Raw genomic sequence first — 19,168 nt, 5'->3', positions numbered from 1 at the left:
CTCTTGCTTTTATGGATTTTTGTATATCCCCGAATAAAGATTTTAAATGTGAAAAATGTTGAGTTGTAGTGGGGAAGAATGTTTGTTATTCATGTGCATATGAGAACGTTGTAGGTGAGACTGAAGTGAGGTGATAACGTTTTACTAGTATTACAATTTAGAATTGCCCAGATCGCTTGAAAGGATGCTCAATGCGGAATAGGTGTGGCGCCGCGGCTAGGGCGACTGACTCTGGAATCTGGGGATCACGGTTCGATCCCTGACACCAGCGGCAGATTAGCCCAGCACCATGTGACTCTGGGCAATAGCTTGCTTAATCTTCCCGACGGCCCCCAGCGCCTAGAGACCCTTACGGGTGATTGTGCGCTTTACAAATGTGGATTATTATTATTATGTATTCCTCTCAGTTAGAGGTGGTCTTGTTTCTTTGATAATTACGTGAAATATATATAAAACAAAATGAACATATTGGTAACATTAGAAGGTAAGTTATATTTAAAAATAGTTATAATTAAATAGATTCAAAATAATACAGTGGTAATGATACTCCTGATGTAGTGAACGAGATATATTGAAATCTCCGATGTTGAGGTTGGCGATGCAGCGGTATACAGGAGTAGGAATGCTAGAAGAAAGACATGGGTGCTTCGTTTTAGAAAAGAGATTTTGGTTGGGAGTGGGGGCAGTGGTGGAATGTGACTAAGATGCATAAATTCCTTATGAGATGGAGATTGAATAATAGAAGGTTTAGAGTGGACGTTTGTCTTTGATACAAGTAAGAAATTTTGAGGTTTCTTTTGGCATTTTGTTGGTGAGAGTTGAGTGCTGGTTAGTGGCTGAGGGGCTGCTGGCTTAGTGGACTAATGATCCCACTTTAGGGGCCTGTGTGCGAGCTCATGGTCACATGTTCAAATCCTGGCAGGTCAACTCATCCTTCTGAGGTCGATAAAATGAGCACCATTGAGTTGAGTACAATAAACGTATGTTATTCTGTGCAAGATACCCTTGGGTGAAAGTGTGCTTTACAAATTCACGGTATGTTAGTAGGTAGCTGAATACCTGTTGTGAAAAAAAGCTGCATATTGCAGTTGAATCATGTTTAAGTCTACAAAAACCCTGGTCCTACATTGCCGTCTATTCAAATTACCATGTTATATGCTCCCTTCTGGCATATGTTGCACCATATCTGAAGATAAATATTGAGGTCACCCCTAGATGGTCAGAAGGCATAGTGGTCCAAATCTCCCCAGGCAACTGACTTGCACTTACTTATAGACAGCCTACGTCTCAGGGATACTGAGGAAATGATGGCATGGGAAGAAAAAGAGGTTGAAGGGAAAACCAGTAGACATGAGCGGGGAGAGGTCAGACTGAGGGAAGAAGGTCTAAATCTAAAGAAGAAATTGAATGGGATGTGTAGAGATAGAGAGCAATAATGAAGAGGTGGGAGAGCGAAGGGGAGAAATAGCAAAGCTGCTAGGAGGTGGTAGAAAGAAAAGGTAAGGGGAAGAGAGACTGGAATTGAGCATGCATTTAGTGTGTGGGGGAAGAACAGTGGCGAGTGGGGGAGAAACAAAGAGGAGATAGCAAGATAGAGGCGAAAATGTACAGTTAAGGAGGGGACGTTGTAGTAGGTGATATAATTAAAGAGTTGGGTGAACTGGAGGGGGAAAGAGGAATTGAGAGGAGAGGGATGAAATGAGAAGGGGAAGGTGGCGGTGAGAAGAAAACGGTGTGCGAAATGAGAAAATTGAAGGGGAAAAGAAATGTGGAGAAAATGAGAGGAAGAAAGAAGGAGGGGGAGGTTGGAAATGAGAAGGCAGGTGAGATATATACGAAATTGGACTGGGAGAGAAATAAGATGTGAAGAGAGAATTAAAATGTAAGGGTAATGAGAGAGCATGGGAAAGAAAAAGGATGAAAAGGAAATGGAGATAGAGAGTAAGAGAAGGGAAGGGAAGAGAGGTCAGCACTACGAGGAGAGGGGTTATAGAAGGGCACTTACAAGCTACATGACGGTGCAGATGTACTGAGAGTGGACCCAGGAAGCAGGTATGAGACCTAGAGACAAGCAAGGCAGGCAGGTTCGGGACAGTAATACTGGCTCAGGGGCACGGAGAGGACCTGGACAGGCCCTGGCCCACTGACCGGCTCTGGGTCGGGCGACGCCGCGACAGTGTGACCGTGCAGACGGACCGACTGACACGTGCGAGTGAAGGGCCTGACGCCCTGTCCCGAAGGAGTGTCACGGCGGGTGGAGCCGAACCGATGAGGTGCCGGCCTCACCCTATGTCGCCGGGGCTCGCCCCTCACAGGTTGTCTCTGGCCCGGGGCGGGCCGCAGCTGGGATTAGAGGGCCTTCCCCTCTGCTTCGGCCGTCCCCGGCCCGCCTCACGCCACTCTGAGCATGCCTCGAATAAATCCTCGTCCTTAGCCCTAATCCCTGTAAACGGATCATTAAAGTGTGCCGAGAGGGTGGCGAGGACACCGCGCCGCAGCCTGCTCCAGACAGAAGCCGCCGTCCCCGGGGCCCGCGGCGATGAGCCGGCCGCAGCCCGGCGCCTGCTGATGAAGGCTCGGCCATGTGTACCACCATGCTGGTCCTCGGCACCCTGGCGCTCCTGGTGCGGCGGCACTTCTTCAACAAGGTGCAACCGTACGTATCGCACGCCTGGCTGCCCGGCGCCCGCCCCCTCCCAGTGCGACCCTACTCTCAAGTGAGACTGCAGGGCTTGAAGGGGCATTACAAAACTAGGGGTCTCTCAAAGGGACGTGGGCGGTGTATTTACGGGCGTGACTTAAAAACACGCAAGGTAAAAATCGGTGCTTAGCATAGTGTGCCGCCCGACTGGTAGTTTGCTGTTTCAGTCATTGCATACAGCTATATAATACAACAAGTAACATTACATCTACAACAAGGCAGTGCTATTGGCTCTGCCAATGGTTGTTAGTTATGTAAGATAAGCAACAACAATGGCCTTTTTGTATATAATATTAAAAATGATTCAGTTCTGAAAGGATGTGACTGTGAAAGACCTAGAACGAGTCTCTTTGAAGTTACCTCAAAGGCAGTGGAGGGTGGTACTGCTGCAGAGGTAAGATTTATTTCTTCACACTGAGGGTAAATGAAGAACCTGAAAGAAACCCATTTCAGCACCTGCTTTTTAGAACTGCCGGTGCACCTGCAGGACCCGGCCCACTTCAAGCCCTGGACTTTTTGGCTCCAGGACTGACTGAGTCACTGAACCCGACCACCGGGTAGCTTCTGAGTCTTGAACCCTGTCCACCTGGCCGCATCTGAGTCCTGCTTTCAGCCAGCTCCGGAGAGCGTGCTCCTCTCGGCCCTTAAGTTTCGCTGCTCTCCCTCTTCCTATGTTTTCATTCTTACTGTGTAGTCAATCCCTAATTCCTTACTGTGTGCACTTGTTTCCCCCTCCTCACTCTCCATTATTTGCCCTCTTTCACTCTCTTCCTCACCTTGCCTTCTTCGCCTCTCCTGTCTTGCTGTTTCCCACCACACCCATATCCCACCTGACCAACTCTATGGGGCATATTTACAAGCCCCTATCACTACAGGAGCGTCACTTTTTGTGACCTCCGGTGTCTTAGCACAGTTTCCCATATTTACAAGGTGGTGCTAAGCCACATAACGTGGCTTACTGCCACCTTGTAAATATGCCCCTTTCCGCAACAGTCCTCTGTGGCAAAGGGGCGTGCAATGGGTGTTGCTATGGGAGCACCTGCTGTCCTGCCTCTAACCCTTTAGCTCGTTCTGTCGTTCTTTGGTGCTTTTTTATCACGTGCCTCGTCATACCCTTTTTACTGCTCTCCTTTGCTCGATTTTTGCCCATCCTTTTCCTCCCTTACTCTAGCCTCACCATGCTCTGTTACTTTCAAATTCACACTTCAAACTCTCCATTACTCAATTTTGATTTCTGTTGCCCTCTGCTTTCCCCTCCCTGAACCTGCCTCCTACCTCTCTCACCCTACGTCATTCTGTTGTCTACCTATCCTTGTCCTTCTCAAGCTCTCTACCTCACCTCGCTGTTGTCCACCCTGCGCTTTGCTGTTTCTCACTTCTCAGCCTGCGTTGCCCTGCATCCATACATCATTTGCCCTGTCACATCCTGCCTTTGACTCATCTTCTGTAGTTTTGTTTCTTTACCCATTTCTATTGTGATTGGAGAGTTTTCTTATGGCTCGTTCTCCTCATCTGGATTGTACCCCTTGAGCTCACCCAATATACAAGGACTGGGGACAGGGAGCTGACACGATGAGTGAGTGGGTTTCGGTGACGGAGTCCTTCCCTCACCCTTTTGACTGCTTTGTAGCCCTTTGCAAAATGAGCTCGTATTGTCTTCATTCAATATCTCAGAGAATTTTTTAAAATCACTCCGGTCCAGATGTACGACCCTTTTATGCGGCAGCAAACAGGTGATCGGCCCACTAGCGACCGCAATAAAGGGTCCAGGCATGTACAAATGCTATTTTGCGAGTCACTGACTCATAAAATAGTTTTTGCGACTCTCGCTACTAGGAAGGGGTGCCCCTTCCTAATAGCGAGTCTCAATGCCATTTACTATTGTTTTGCGACTGCATTGGTAAACGATGATTTATAGTGTCTTCAAACATAGGGTAATATTACCTTCTAGTGTTTCGCAAGCAGAGCATACTCACGAGCTGTTTGTTGGAATATTCTGCAGGTAGCAAGCATTGGCAAAGCAAAAGCATGTCGACTTTGGGTGATATTAGCTTTGCCAGTGGTTCTCTAGCCATGCTGCTCAGCATTCCAGGATGCTGTGCAGCATGGCTTTAAAAAAAATAATAATAATAATAAAAAGTCTACAAAGCGTCATGACAACATTTTATCAGCATGCACACAAAGCATACATGAGCCTTTAAAATTATAGAAGCCCTTTTTTCGTTTTCTTTATCAATCTGAATTGGATCAGTAAACAAAAAGAAAAAAAGAATGGCGGGTGGAAGGTAAGCAACACACAGGGGAGTGTAAGCAACATGGAGGGGCGGGTGGCTAAGTAACATGATAGAGGGAGTGCAGGGGGCAAGCAACAAAGAGGGCGATGCAACATGGAGGGTGACCAGGATGGGGGCTTAAGCAACACAGAGGGAGGACAGAAGCAAAGTAACACAGAGAATGGGCTAGTGGTGGGCGAAGTAACACAGAGGGAGAAGCAACATGGAGGGCGAGATGACGGCCTGAAGCAACAAGAAGAGTACACGAGGGAGACTGTTGGAAAAGACATGCAGAACATAACATGTGTATTTGTAAAGCGCACATTCACCTGTAGGTATCTTTGCACTGAATAACAGATGTTTATTGCACTCTAGCCGAGTAATTCAACATAAAGAAAAAAAAATTGCTTGATTAAGAGAACAGTGGAAAGACACAAGTACTTTGGCCATCCTCCAGGGGAGGGCGAAACACATGAAGCGGAAGTGAATGCCGCACCCACCGATGTATGAAAAGCAAGTAAATGAGACAGACATTGAAGCCAACCGATGGTAAGCAATGGGAGACCTCTAAGCAACAAAATGTCTCCCAAGTGACAGCGCATGCACTGTCTCAGGAAGGACCCAAAATAATGTCATGCCCCAAATGATCACAAGGTTGGAGAACTTGAAATAGCTAGACTGTCTAAGACCTGTAAAAGTGAACGGGAGCATGGACCCAGATGGAGGACATCCTCATTGGGTGCACAAGTGCAATCTTTGCTCCCGCACAGTGGGCCTTACAAAAACTGCCCCACAAAGGTCTGCGCCCCTTCAGTAATAACAAAGCACATAGATAGCGCTAAATGTGTACACATGCCTGTTCTGCTCTTGGATACAGCTGAACTGGCTCCTGGCCTGGGCTGAATTTAAACTAGTAACCGCTATGAATGTAAGCAGAGATATATGTGTACTGCGCAAATCTAGCTGGAAGGATTAAGGCCTACGGGTACAATTGAGCTTTCGTTTCCAGAGAGGCAGGTAACAGGTGAGTTTTTGTCATGTGTGGGGATAGTGTCACTTGAAAAGGAGAATCTTCAAGTGCGCCAAGAACATTTACCAATGCAGCTAAATGTGAACATTTTCACAAATTTAAAGAAAATATGCAAATGAAACCTCAACATTGCCTAGGTAGTACCAACCTAGACAACAATGAGGCTAGGGTACAGTTATTATCAAAATACCTTGAGCAACAATGTCCCGACTGTGCAACACGTATTTCCTTACTCTTAATACAATCATATTAGTCACCGAAATAAAGAGAAAACAATATGAAGACAGCTTGACTATGCAGTAAAGGCCTTTATGCATAAACAATCAATGAAGCAAGCACATTTCTTAATGGGAGTGTAATGTTGCCCTCTGTAGGCCCTGACCCCTGACTCAAGGGTTAGTTTCTGCAGGCAAGCAGGCTGGCAGACAGATATCACTGCATGCTGTTCTGCTGCTGCTACTCTACTAATGCATGTATAAATCGGGCCAGAGCAGAGGGGAATGACGTCACATCATCAGGCCCTGTTCTCTGCTACCAGAGGTAATGTTTTTCAGCAGATCCTACACAACGTCGTGTTTGTGTTTTGTCGAAAGGGTGTACATAATGACCATGTTTAGTGTTGTTACTCTGTGCCTGAACGTTTTTATGAAATCCCATAAGGGAAACACCTGCCCGAAAAGCGTCTTCAAAACAAGCATTACGCACTCCCACTGCTTCCCGGCGAGCTGACTGCAAATATCTACAGCGCGGCATACAACAAGAGTAAATGTCTGCGGCTGTGAGCTATAATATGTTATGGAACGGCCATGGAAAATATCCTACGTCATTTTCATGCCAGTAGGATGAAGGCTTGTAGAGGGATGCTCGCCAGCCGAGCAATCAGTCAAATTAGTATGCGGGCACCAAAACTGTTGTTGTGAGGAAGCAAAAACAGAGGCGAGGCACAGAAACAAGTGGATTTTAACGGTTGCATTAGTGGCATTCCAGAAGGCTCTCTCTGTCTCAATGTACCTCACGGGAGACGTTGTCTTTCTTCCTTTCAGAACACAGAACATGCTAATGTCTTAATTTGGAAAACGCAAATAAACTCTAGGTGAGAGGTGAAGGGGCGGGGGCAGATGCACTGTGAAGTTAGACTGGAGGGGGGTCTCTACAAGAGCCACATGTCAGCAGAAGAGCGCGTGTTCTCAAGCAATCGCCACAAAAAAACAGTTGTGCCCAGTCCTTTAAATGGGGAAAAATAAGTTCAGGTACTCATTAAAATAGAGGTATGGCAAGTGGGCGGGGCTAGGGCGGGGCTAAGGGCAACATTTGATCATACATAATTACTTTTGTACCAGTTGCAGCACATAGTAAAGTACATGAGAAGTGTGTTTCTGTAAAAAAAAAAAAAAAAAAAGATTAACTCCTTACACAAGATAAAAGTCATGATGGCACTTTCACCCGAATGGTCGCTCGCACCTGATTCACAGTGCAGGGTCTGTCTAGAGACCCTGTCCTGTTAATCACTGCGTGGCCCAAGCCCTCTCAACCCCCTGCAGTGCGTTCCATTCAAATGGGCTCTGCTGGAATCTTCGCCAGCAAATCTGCAAAAGGCTGCTTCAGCCGAGTTAATTACTAGCTCCTCGGAAGCAGAGCGGCCTCTGCCCTGGAGGAGAAACCTAACCTGAGCTTGCCGTGCTGTCCATCACGGAACCAGTACTCTCCCTGGCTCCAGAGAAGTACCGGTACTGATGGCAAAAACATTCGGAAGTGCCGGTACTCAGTACCGGCGAGTACCGGCCCATTTAAAGCACTGGTTGTGCCCTTGTTAGTGTTGACATCCAGATACTCGACATCTCTAGATACAAATGTGAGATGTGTGGACTGAACAGGTCACTGTCTCCAAGTGTGATCAGATACTTGTGAGTGAGCATCGTGCAACTACCTGTTTCAAACTGCCGGTTACAGCACTCGAATCATAAGAACTGTAAAAATAAGCAATGCTCGTCCATCTGTGAGAGGGTCTCTGAACTCTTCATTTTCAAGGGTGCAGTTTATGAAATTACTCCACGGTCACCAAGGCTCCAAATAGAGAGCGATGTCTTTCACGAGTTAGGAAGAAGGGACAGATTGTGAGAAAAGGGAGTAGGGTTGGTTCTAGATTAGCAATGGTATTTATAAGTTCTTGTTGAAAGGTCTCTTTGAAATGTATTTATTACCATTCACTGAGGAATACACCATTAATTGATGAAAGTTCAGGAAAGTCCTAAGGATGAGTAAAATAAGACTTAACAAGAATAGTGTCTAGCTCAGGAATAGCTTTTTCTTATTTGCGCGCCAATCACAAATTAGGAAATTAAAAGGGAAAATAGGTTAGGGCATGTTTTGAATATTCCACTTCTGTTCCAAGAGCCTCTTCTTTCACAATAATACATTCCAAGGTAGAACTGATGGGTTCGAGCCGTGTTGAAGCAGATTGTAAGGAAGGAGGATACACATGAGGATAAGTATGAGACAGCAAGGTCAGTGTATGTTTGTAGGTGAGGTTACTATAATGGCACATACCTGGCTCAGAGCCACTGTAGCAAAGCACCCAGTACAACACATGGTCCAGTATAGATTAACATCACACACAAATGTGTTGTTAAATTAAGTGTTGCAACTTAGTACTATCTCTTTCTCCCATGTAATTTCTTGTTTTAAAAACTTGAATTCAGGCCCACTATAAAAAATTTTTTTTTAAAGTGGGGGGGTTGGTCCTACTTTGGTCAGTAAGGACCTATTAAAGCATTATAGAAGACAAAAACCTGACCTGCTATTCCTTGTTGCTGTTCGTCTGAGACCCTTATCTAGTTCAAATGGTCTTACGTAATTTAAATACTTTGTTCAAATACAACTTTTTTTTTTTTTTTTTTTTTTTTTTTAGTAGAAATTTTTATTGGTATACAAAAGAAGGTCGTACAAAAATATATATATACAGATATAGGTACACAGACGACGGTCATATATATCTATTGTTCTCCCTCCACTGGAGAAGAAAAGAGAAGAGAGGGGGGGGGGGGGTGCGCACGTAGTTGTCTTTGATTGTCCTTTATTGGGTCGTCTTCAGGAGCTCATCAAGCGGGTCCCACATGTGCAGCTTGGCTTTGTGTTCTTTCGAGAATGTGCCTGTGATGTTGTCAGCTCCCCTCAGGAAGGTAATCCAGTTGATCCATGTTTTAAAGCTTGCTTTGGCTGTGTTTTTCCAGTTCGTTAGGATCATTTTGAGGGCTGCTGTGAGAAGTAGGTCTAGGAGTTCTCTTTCTTCTTTACTTTTTAGGTTCGCTGTTAGGTGCTCAGTCGCCAGGCTGACGAAGCTGATCTCCAGATCTGTTTTGAGCATATCGTTCAGGAAAGTGTTGATTTGTGCCCAGAACTTCCTGACTTTCACGCAGGTGAAGATAAGGTGTTCGAGGGTCCCTTCCTCTTTCAGACAGTTCCAGCATTTGTCTGAGTCTGCTATGCCGACCTTGTGGAGTTTGGATGGCGTCCAGTATGCGTTGTGGAGCAGCCAGTATTTTGTTTGCGCTAGTTGTGGGGTGATTTTGTTTGTTGTCGCTGAACTCCACATTATCGCTCGCTCCTTTTCATTTAATTGCCTGCCCAGGCGCATCTCCCATGTGTTGGTTGCTTTTTTGTTCTGCGCCATCTTGGATGGGCTGAGTAGTTTATAGATTTTTGCCGTTTGATGACCTGCTGAGTCGATGAGCTGCAGATACTTGATGATCCCCGGCTCTCCTCCGCATAGGTTAGCCTTTGTTATTGCTGTCTTAATTTTTAGGAAGTTGTAGAACTCTTGGTTCGGGAGGTCATGTAGCTGCTGCACGTTCTGGAACGTCAGCGGTTTTTTCTTTGTTTCCAATTGACTGGGCGTGCTGATACCTTCTCCAATCCACGTATCATTGTGCAGTGTCGCCCCTTGGTAGGTCACTTTAGTGTTGAACCAGATGGATTCCCAAGCAGTGCCCTTCAGTTTCTGCGCCATGTGCCTGTCCACTTTCAGCAGGGCATCTCTGGTGTGTTTTAGTATGGCGCTCGTTTTCAGTGGGTGCCGGTTCGCTGTTAGGAGTGCTATTGGCTTGAGTCCTCCTAGGATGTCTTGTTCGACCTCCAGCCATACTGGCCTGTACGTTTGTGTGGCATCTACCCAGGCGATACCCTGTCTCGCCAGACAAGCCGTCTGGTATGTCTTGAAGTTCGCCAGGTTAAGGCCTCCGAGGTCTCTTGACAGTCTTAGTTTTTGTAGGCTTATCCTTGGCTTCTTGTTTTTCCACAGGAAGATGTTTATCAGCTGGTCCAATTTTTTGTGAAATGTCTCTGTCATTGGGAGTGGTAGCATTGATAGCGTGTAGTTTATTACCGGTGTTATCATCATTTTGATCGTTTCAATGCGTCCCCACCAGCTGATGAACTTTGGTGACCATAACTCCAGTCTCTCCTTTATCTTCTTCAGCGTGAGGTCCTCGTTGTGTTGCAGGGTTGACGTGAGATCTCTCCCAAAGTGGAGCCCTAGGTATTTCAGAGGTTTCGTTTGCCATGCTAGGCCGGAATCGCCTAGGACTTCTCTTGTGGTATGGACATTCATCGGCTTACACTCCGATTTCTCCTTATTGAGTTTGTAGCCTGAGGCTTCTGCGTATTCACCTATTGTGGCCATCAGAGCTTTTATCGACGTGGAGGGGTTCGCTGTTGTGATTAGGATGTCGTCGGCGTATGCTGCTAGTTTGACGGTCTTTCTCTTGAGCTTTACGCCTGTTATCTCGGTGTTGTCCCTGATTCTGGCTAGCAGGGGCTCTAGTGCGAGCAGGAATAGTCCGGGGGAGAGGGGGCATCCTTGTCTGGTTCCTCTGCCCAGCGTGAGCGTTTCGGATGCGCTCCCGTTTACCACTATTTTCGCCTTCGGTTTGTTGTAGAGGGCCATGACCATCGCCGTGTACTTCCTGCCTAGGCCAAACGCTCCCAGACAGTTACCCAGGAAGGGCCACGAGACTCTGTCAAACGCCTTCTCCGCATCCAGCGCTATCATGACTGCCTGCTCGTTGCTGCTTGCTGTGTGGTTGATCAGGTGGCACAGTAACCTTGTGTTGTCCTGCGACAGTCTGTTCTTTATATATCCCACTTGTGAGGGGTGGATGATGTTCGGCAGGATCCTGTTTAGTCTGTTGGCTAAGACTTTTGCGTAGATCTTGCAGTCGACGTTTATTAGCGATATTGGTCTGTAGTTCTGGGGATATTGTGGGTTTTTCCCCTCCTTGGGAATTATGGTGATGTTGGCCTCGCACATGGACTCCGTCATCCTCCCTTTCTGGATGCATGTGGAGTATGTTTGTGCCATCAGTGTCTTGATGTGTTCGCTGAAGGTTTTATAGAATGTCGCCGAGTAACCATCTGGTCCTGGCGCCTTGTTCCGTTTCAGTTGGCTTATGGCAATTCCAATCTCTTCCTCCGAGATATCAGCTTCGAGCGATTCCCTTTCCGCCTCGTCCAGCTTCGGCAGATTGGTTTTACTGAGTAGGTCACGTCCTGCATCTTTGCTCAAGTTTTGATCCTCAGTGTACAGTTCTTGGTAAAATTGTCTGAAAACCTCTAGTATTCCTTTGTTCGTTGTTTGGGATTTGTTCGTGCGGTCCGTTATCGCTGCTATCGTGTGTTGCCTTTGCTTTGCCTTCAAGTAGGACGCCAGCTGTTTCCCTGCTTTGTTTGCTGCACATAGGTTGACCGACTTGAACTTCGTCAACCAGGAGCCCGCTCTTTCGCTTAGGATCTTGTTCAGCTCGTACTTCTTTTTTGTGAGCAAAGTGAGCGTGTTTTTGTCCGTTATGTTAGCACAGTGACCTCTCTCCAGTGCTGTTATTTCCTCCTCGAGCTCACGGAGTTTTTTGTTCCGCCCTCTGTTCATCCTGGCCTTGATGTTTATCAAATTCCCCCTTATTGTCGCTTTGAGGGCATCCCATACAGTGTCTTTCCCTACCTCGCCATTGTCGTTGTGTTCGAGGTACTCTTTGATTGTGGCTTCAATTTCTTTGACGTTCTCTCTGTTCTGGAGGATGTCATCGTTCAGTCTCCACCTCCTCGTTGGGTTCTCATTGTGTTTCCCACTTAGAGTGAGTGTTATGTGAGCGTGGTCTGAGACGGTGATTGCGGCTATCTCCGTGTCTTCTATGAGGTGCGTGTGTGTGTTGGACATCAGTATGTAGTCGATCCTGCTGTAGGAGTTATGTGGGTGTGAGTAGAAGGTATATTCTCGCGCTGTCGGGTGTTGGAGCCTCCACGGGTCTGCCAGTTGATGTTTGGTGCATAAGTCTTTCAGGGTGTTGTTGTTGTTGTTGGAGTTGTGACTCGGTCTGTTTGGGTGTCTGTCTGTTGCCTGGTCCATCGTCTTGTTCATATCCCCGGCTGTGATCAGGAGGTCCTCTTGGGGGAGATCTGATAGCTTGCTGTCCACTCCCAGCCAGAATTGCTTGTCTTCCGAGTTCGGACCATAGATATTGACCATGTGGATTGTGTCGCCTCCTCTCTGGACGCTTGCTATGAGCATGCGGCCATCATCATCAGTGTCTACTGCTAGTGTTGTCATGTTGGCCTTCTTGCTCAGGATAGTTATTACTCCTCTTTTTTTCCCTTTTGCCGGTGAGCAGAGTACCTCCCCTATCCATCTGGCTTTGAGTAGATTCGCCTCCTCTTTGGAGAGCTTGGTCTCTTGGAGCATGTACACATCTCCCTTTAGTTTGGACAAGTAGTCTAGGATTTTCCTACGTTTGACTGGGTGGTTCAGTCCTTTAACATTCATGGACACTACCTTCAAGTCAGTGGACAGGCCCGCTCTAGTTGGATTTGTCATGGTGGTTTGGCTTCGTCGCTTGTGCTTTGCGTTCTGCGGCCCCCCCCGGGGTGCTGGATGGGAAAAAAGAAATAGGAAAAGTATAGGGTGCCTGTGGAGAAAGGCAAGATTCTAGGTCCTTTGTTCATGACGCGACCGGCGGCTCTGCCATGTACTATCATATCCGCCGACTTCACTCCCCCCCCTGGCCCGACCCCCTCCCTCCCTCCCCCCTCCCCCCCGTCAGTAGTAAACCGGGTGTGCGACAGCAAGGGTCCTCACACTCCCCCCCCCCCCAAGTTCTTCCTGAGTCTTTTAGTCCTTAGCATGTTAGCCAAACAAAAAAAAGAAAACCCCCGCCCCTCATGGTCAATTTCAAAAGAAAAGGATATGGTCAGCGGATTGCCCGCCCGTTCTTCCCCTGACCGCCGTGGCCTTGCTGAGGTAGGTATGGTTGTTCTTGCTGTTTGGTGGCTTACGGCATGTTCTGTATCCCGGTGGCTGTGGCCAAACTCGTTCTGCGGCCCTCTGAGGTAGTATGTTGATATCGTATGAGGTAGATTCTCTTTTTTTTTTTTTTTTTTTTTTTTTTTGAGGTAAGATGTTGTTACTGTCAGAGTCTCCTTGCATGGTTGCGCATGCTTGGTACTCCAGGCTATTGTTCGTAGCAGTCAAGAGTCTCGGTGGTTGCTGTTGCTCCTGTGTATGGTTGTCTGCGATACACGTGTTCCTTCAAAAGCACTCCTTCTTATTCACCTCCTTCGTGTGTTTCGTCAATCACTCAAGTACAGCCCAAGCAGCGCCAGGAAGCCATCTTGGTGAGGAGAAAGAAGCACAGGGCGGCCACCTTGCCAAAGCACCACACAGCGGTACACCCCCAGTGTAAAAAAAGATCAACGCAGCAAACGAGATCCCTACAGCCCACGACTCAGATCTCAAATTTAAAAAAAAGGGGGCAATCAGTCAAGCACAGCCCATAGTGAACAGCGCAGACAGATCAGCGCAGTTAACGCACTGGCAGTCTTCCCTCAACCCGCAACTCAGAACTAAGGCTGACATTTACAAAGCGGAGCCAAGGCAGTAGTGAAGCCAACAACAAGGCGGCCATCTTGGTGAGGGGGAGGAAGCACAAGGTGGCCATCCTGCCAAAGCACCCGAACAGCGCACTACAACCCAACAAACAGCGCAAACAGATGAGCGCTACTCAGAACTAAGGCCGGCATTTAAAGGGGGCAATCACTCAAGCGCAACTCAAGCAGCGCCAGGCAAGCAGGGGCGCTGATAACAACGTGACCATACAAACCACAACAAACGACCACCGGAACAAAGGCAAAAGGACCAGAGAGCACGGTGCAGGAGGCTGGCGGAGTATAGAACGAAAACCAGAGTGGTCAAGTGGCCACCCAGGTTTAGAGACGACACCACAACGTTGATAAACACCCTGAGGCTCAAAGAGGGTAAAGGGGGAGACAAAGCCGCAAGAGGACGCCCACCAACAGAAGGGAAGCCCAAGATCAACCAGGTCAAAAGAGGGACCGAGGCCATGGCAGGCAGAGATGGGAAACAAGGCACAAATGACCCGAAGAAGAGCAAGAATGAAATCCCACCGTCCCCGGGAAAGGAGCGAAACAACCATGGGGAAGGCACAATCACGCTGGACACGCTCCTAAAGAAAATAACCGAAGGGAACGAGCTGGCGAAAGCCACGAAAAAGACAGTAGACAGCATCCAAATGGAGCTAATAGCAATCAGAGCTGAGCAAAGCAGAGCCAATGGCAGAATAGACGAGGTAGAGAAGAGAGTAGGCATGCTGGAGGACAGCGCAAACATAACGCATAAGGACATGGGCCTTGTGATAAAGAGAACAACGGCGCTACAAAAGGCCATGGCGGAGCAGGAGGACAGGAGCCGCAAGGGGAACATAAGACTCCTGGGAGTTCCCGAGGAGGAAGAAGACACACCGGGGGCATGCGCTCTGATGCTGGAGGCCTTAATACCTAAAATAACGGGACTCAGCTTCGACAAACCGCTGGAGATTACCAAAGCTTACCGCATACCGGCCAGGAAGCAGATGAACAGCAATGCCCCTAGGCCCATTATATGCAAACCCCTAAGAGAAAACCAAACAGAGGCGATATTTGCGGTAGCCAGGAAGGGCCGCCCGATGATGATAAACGGGAGCAAAGTAACCATCACCCAGGACTTCTCCAAACTAACAGTCGAGGTGAGGAAAGGCTTCCTAGCCCAAAGGGAACATTTGCGAAAAAAGAACATTGCTTTTACATTTGCAGGCCAGTCCAGGATGAGAGTGACAGACAGACACGGAAGCAGAATCTTCGACGACCCCAACGACCTGCACCGATACCTACGAGACCCGGAACCAGAGGAGATGGAGCTGCCGAGCCCAGGGGCAAAGAGAAGGGCATCCTCTGACGAAACACAGTTCAAATACAACTTTTTATCTCAATACGACAGAGTAAAACTGTGTCTTTTCAAAAGATACACTTCATTAGTGAAACTGTGATCCATGTTTAACATAAAGCATACATTATATATACAAGACAAACCAAATGACAACAATAACGTGTTGAATCAAAATTGTGTTCCATTCATATTAATTCATACCTATTTATTTATTTAAACATTTCTAGAGTGCCTGCTTACACCCACTGGTGTGTCCCCGCGCTATTTGTACTTACTGCAAACTCCGGGAATCAGTACCTCTAATGACCCTGACCCACCCACCCTATTGTGTAAAAAGCCACGTTTTTAATCTTTTTCGGAAGAGACTCTGATGGTTCTTCCCAGAGGGACAAGGGTAGGGAGTTCAAGCTTTTTGCTGCCAAATAGCCAAAAGAGCAGGCCCCCATTTGTGCTTTTTTTTACCCTCAGGACATTCACCACATGGGTCCCGGTGGATCTCAGATGCCTTTCTGTATATTAGGGGGTCCAGGTACATAGGGCATCTGCCCTGCAAGATACAATGGCAGAGGTATAGTGCCTTGAATGTAATTAGTTTCTGGATGGGCAGCTAGTGTAATGTTTCTAGTGCATTCTTCGAGGATGCCCGTCTTGGTAGATTTAAAACCAAGCTGGCTGCTGCATTATGGACAGATTGCAACTTCTGGAGTCCTTTTTTGGTTGCACCTAGGTACATTACATTTTCGTAATCTAATCTTGCTGTGACAAGAGCATGGATCAGAGTTTTCCTAACCGCCATAGCTAAAATGTCCAGGTTTTTCCTTACTATTTTAAGTATTATGAAACACATACCTGCAACTCTCTTGATCTGAGTCTCAAAGGAAAGTTTGGAGTCTATCCATACTCCCAAATTCTTTACCTCCTTCTTAGGGGTGGGGACCGGTCTTAAACCTGCTGGCCACCAGGCAGAGGACCAAATGGATGGAGAATTCCCTACTATCAGTATTTCTGTTTTATTGCCATTTAGTCTCAGGCAGTTATCTGTCATCCACCCGGCTACATCTTTCAGTCAGTCTGCAAAGCTACTAGCAGCTGATGCCGTGTTCGGAGCCAGGGTGACCACCAGCTGTGTGTCATCTGCGTACGACGCTATCGTAATACCATGTTTTTCCACAATTCCAGCTAAGGGGGTCACATATAGATTAAACAAGGTAGGGCTCAAGATTGAACCCTGCACACCCCCTGCGCTAAATTAATGTGTTTGGAAGTATACGCAGACTGTGACACTTGAAAGCTGCGGCCCTGCAGATAAGAAACTAGCTAGTTCAGGGCAACCCCGTCCAAACCTCCCTTCTGAGTCGGTGCACTAACAGCTCATGTAAAACCGTGTCAAAAGCTGCACTGAGGTTCAGGAGGGCCAGCGCAGTCTCCAGGCCTTCATACACTCTCTTACGTACTGTCTCAGTAGAATAGAGCAGTGCTGTCTCAGTTGAGTAGGTCGCTCTAAAGCCTGATTGAGTGGGATGTAGTAAGTTGTGTTTCTTTATGTGTGCCCCTAGCTGTAGATTAACCACTTTTTCGGCAATTTTTAAAAAGTAAGGGAGCAATGAGACCGGTCGCAAATTTTCCAACAAATTCCCATCAGCTGTAGGTTTTATTTTCACTGGGTGAACAATTGCTCGCTTCCACATATCAGGTACTCGCCCTTCCCAAACAGAGGTCTCTAACAACTGTTGACTGTAGGTTAGTATAGCCTCTAGTCCTGTGCAGATTACCTTAGGTGTAGATGGATCTTTTGGGGAGCCTGATCTTATGCTTAGCGCTACCTTTTTCAACTCATCTAAAGAAGGAGGAAACAAATTTGAAATACTGTTTCCCCCCACTCTGTGTTTGTTCATTATGGCTTATATAGACATTTCGTGCATCGTCTGGGAAGGTGTCATAGATTTCAGATACTTTTTCTGCAAAAAAATCTTCAATTTGATTGCATAACTCCTCTGAACAAGAAGCTGGTGCTACTGTTCTTTCTAGTGAGGATAGCTTTTTGAAAATACCAAATAGTTCCCTTATTAAGTTATCTGCTGTCTCTGTTCGCTCTGTGTAATAAGCAGCCCGTGTTTTCTTCATGAGCGAGTGATAGTGCCTTAGCTTCAGTTTGTAGACTGCTTTATCTGAGTCTAGGAAGCCACCCTCCATTTACGTTCTAACCATTTGCATGCCTTTCTAGCTATCCGTAAAGCCTGGTTAAACCATGGGGCGCACTTGGTGTGTTTGTGCGGGTTATTAGTGGTCCATGGGGCACCACATTCAATGCATCCGTAATCCATTTGTTTACTTCTTGATCCACCTCATTAAGCTCTGTGTTTATGGAGGAAGGATTTGCTAGCCGGGCATATGTAAAGCTGCTCTCATTGAAATTCACCCATTACCTATGCATGCTGGTAGCTGGCGGGCAAAGAAAAACCAAAGGTGGTGATGGACGGAGCGTTGACAATACAAACACTCACCCCCAGTCAACTGATCTGGGTTTAATCCATCACCGTTCTTTAGCTCACTCCGCCACCCCAGTTCAGACATGGCCATATGCAAATCAGTCTGACCCTGTGCCTCATGGGAACAGTCCAGCCCGAACTGCCAAGCCATGTCTCCCTGGACCGGAATCAAGCTTCCCAGGACCGGTTTCTGGCATTACAGCCGTCTTCAGCCGGGCTTGCTTGACTCCAGTGGCAAAGTGAGCAAGGGACTCACGTCTGAGCATACCCTGCCAACTTAGGGCGAACAAAGAAAAACCAAAGGTGGTGATGGACGGAGTGTTAAACAATGGAAGCACTCACCCCCAGTCAACTGATCTGGGTTTAATCCATCATCATTCTTTTGCTCACTCCGCCACCCCCGTTTGAGGGTGGTCTTGATAGGGGGACTGAAAAGACAACTAAATAGTGGTCCGACCATGGGACCTCTGTTGGGCGTTCAACTGCCAGCCCCTGGCAGTATGAAAAAATGGGGTCTAATAAGATCCCTAGTTGGTGTGTTGCATGTGTAGATTTTAATTGTAGTTGGAGTCCCGCAAGCTCCTGGCATAGGGCTTGTGCTTCCCCGCATAATTTGCTGTCAAAATGTAGGTTTATGTCCCCCAAAACCAGCAGGTTACTATAGTGAAGTGCTGGTTGGATTAGTCGATCCATATGGCTCTGCCTAAAACCTGAGACTGACCCTGGAGGTCTATAAATCAAAAAGCCAATTATCATTTGTTTGCAAAAACAACAAGTGATGGACTGAATGTGGATCAATGTCACACACTCCCCCAGTCAAAAGATCTGGGCCCAAATCCATCGTTTTTTTGCACTCCACACCACCCTGGGTTAGACAATGGCGATATGCAAATCAGCTCTGACCCTGTTGCCCCATGGGAACAGTCCAGTCCGAACTACAAAAGCCATGTCCTTCCCAGAACGGAATCAAGCATCCGAGGACCGGACCGGTTTCGAGGTAACACCTCTCTTCAGCCCGGCTAGCTTGACTCCAAGTGGTGTGGAGTGCCTGGGACCCACGTCTGGGCATCCCCAGCGCACTTAGGGCGGCAATTGCAAAAACAACAAGTGATGGACTGAATGTGGATCAATGTCACACACTCCCCCAGTCAAAAGATCTGGGCCCAAATCCATCGTTTTTTTGCACTCCACACCACCCTGGGTTAGACAATGGCGATATGCAAATCAGCTCTGACCCTGTTGCCCCATGGGAACAGTCCAGTCCGAACTACAAAATCCATGTCCTTCCCAGAACGGAATCAAGCATCCGAGGACCGGACCGGTTTCGAGGTAACACCTCTCTTCAGCCCGGCTAGCTTGACTCCAAGTGGTGTGGAGTGCCTGGGACCCACGTCTGGGCATCCCCAGCGC

At 47.3% G+C, this 19,168-nt stretch overlaps 1 long non-coding RNA gene across 1 annotated transcript in view; it reads left to right on the top strand.

Moving 5' to 3' along the window:
• Positions 1-2,549: 2,549 nt before the first annotated feature.
• LOC144767375 (uncharacterized) overlaps positions 2,550-19,168 on the top strand; it is a 111,207-nt gene continuing 94,588 nt past the window's right edge. The window contains exon 1 of the long non-coding RNA XR_013598174.1: positions 2,550-2,656. This is a non-coding gene — a long non-coding RNA (uncharacterized LOC144767375). The remainder of the gene's footprint in view (positions 2,657-19,168) is intronic.

Source organism: Lissotriton helveticus, chromosome 7, assembly GCF_964261635.1.
Source record: "Lissotriton helveticus chromosome 7, aLisHel1.1, whole genome shotgun sequence".
NCBI classification, from domain to species: domain Eukaryota; kingdom Metazoa; phylum Chordata; class Amphibia; order Caudata; family Salamandridae; genus Lissotriton; species Lissotriton helveticus.
This window is presented reverse-complemented; position numbering and strand designations above follow the sequence as displayed.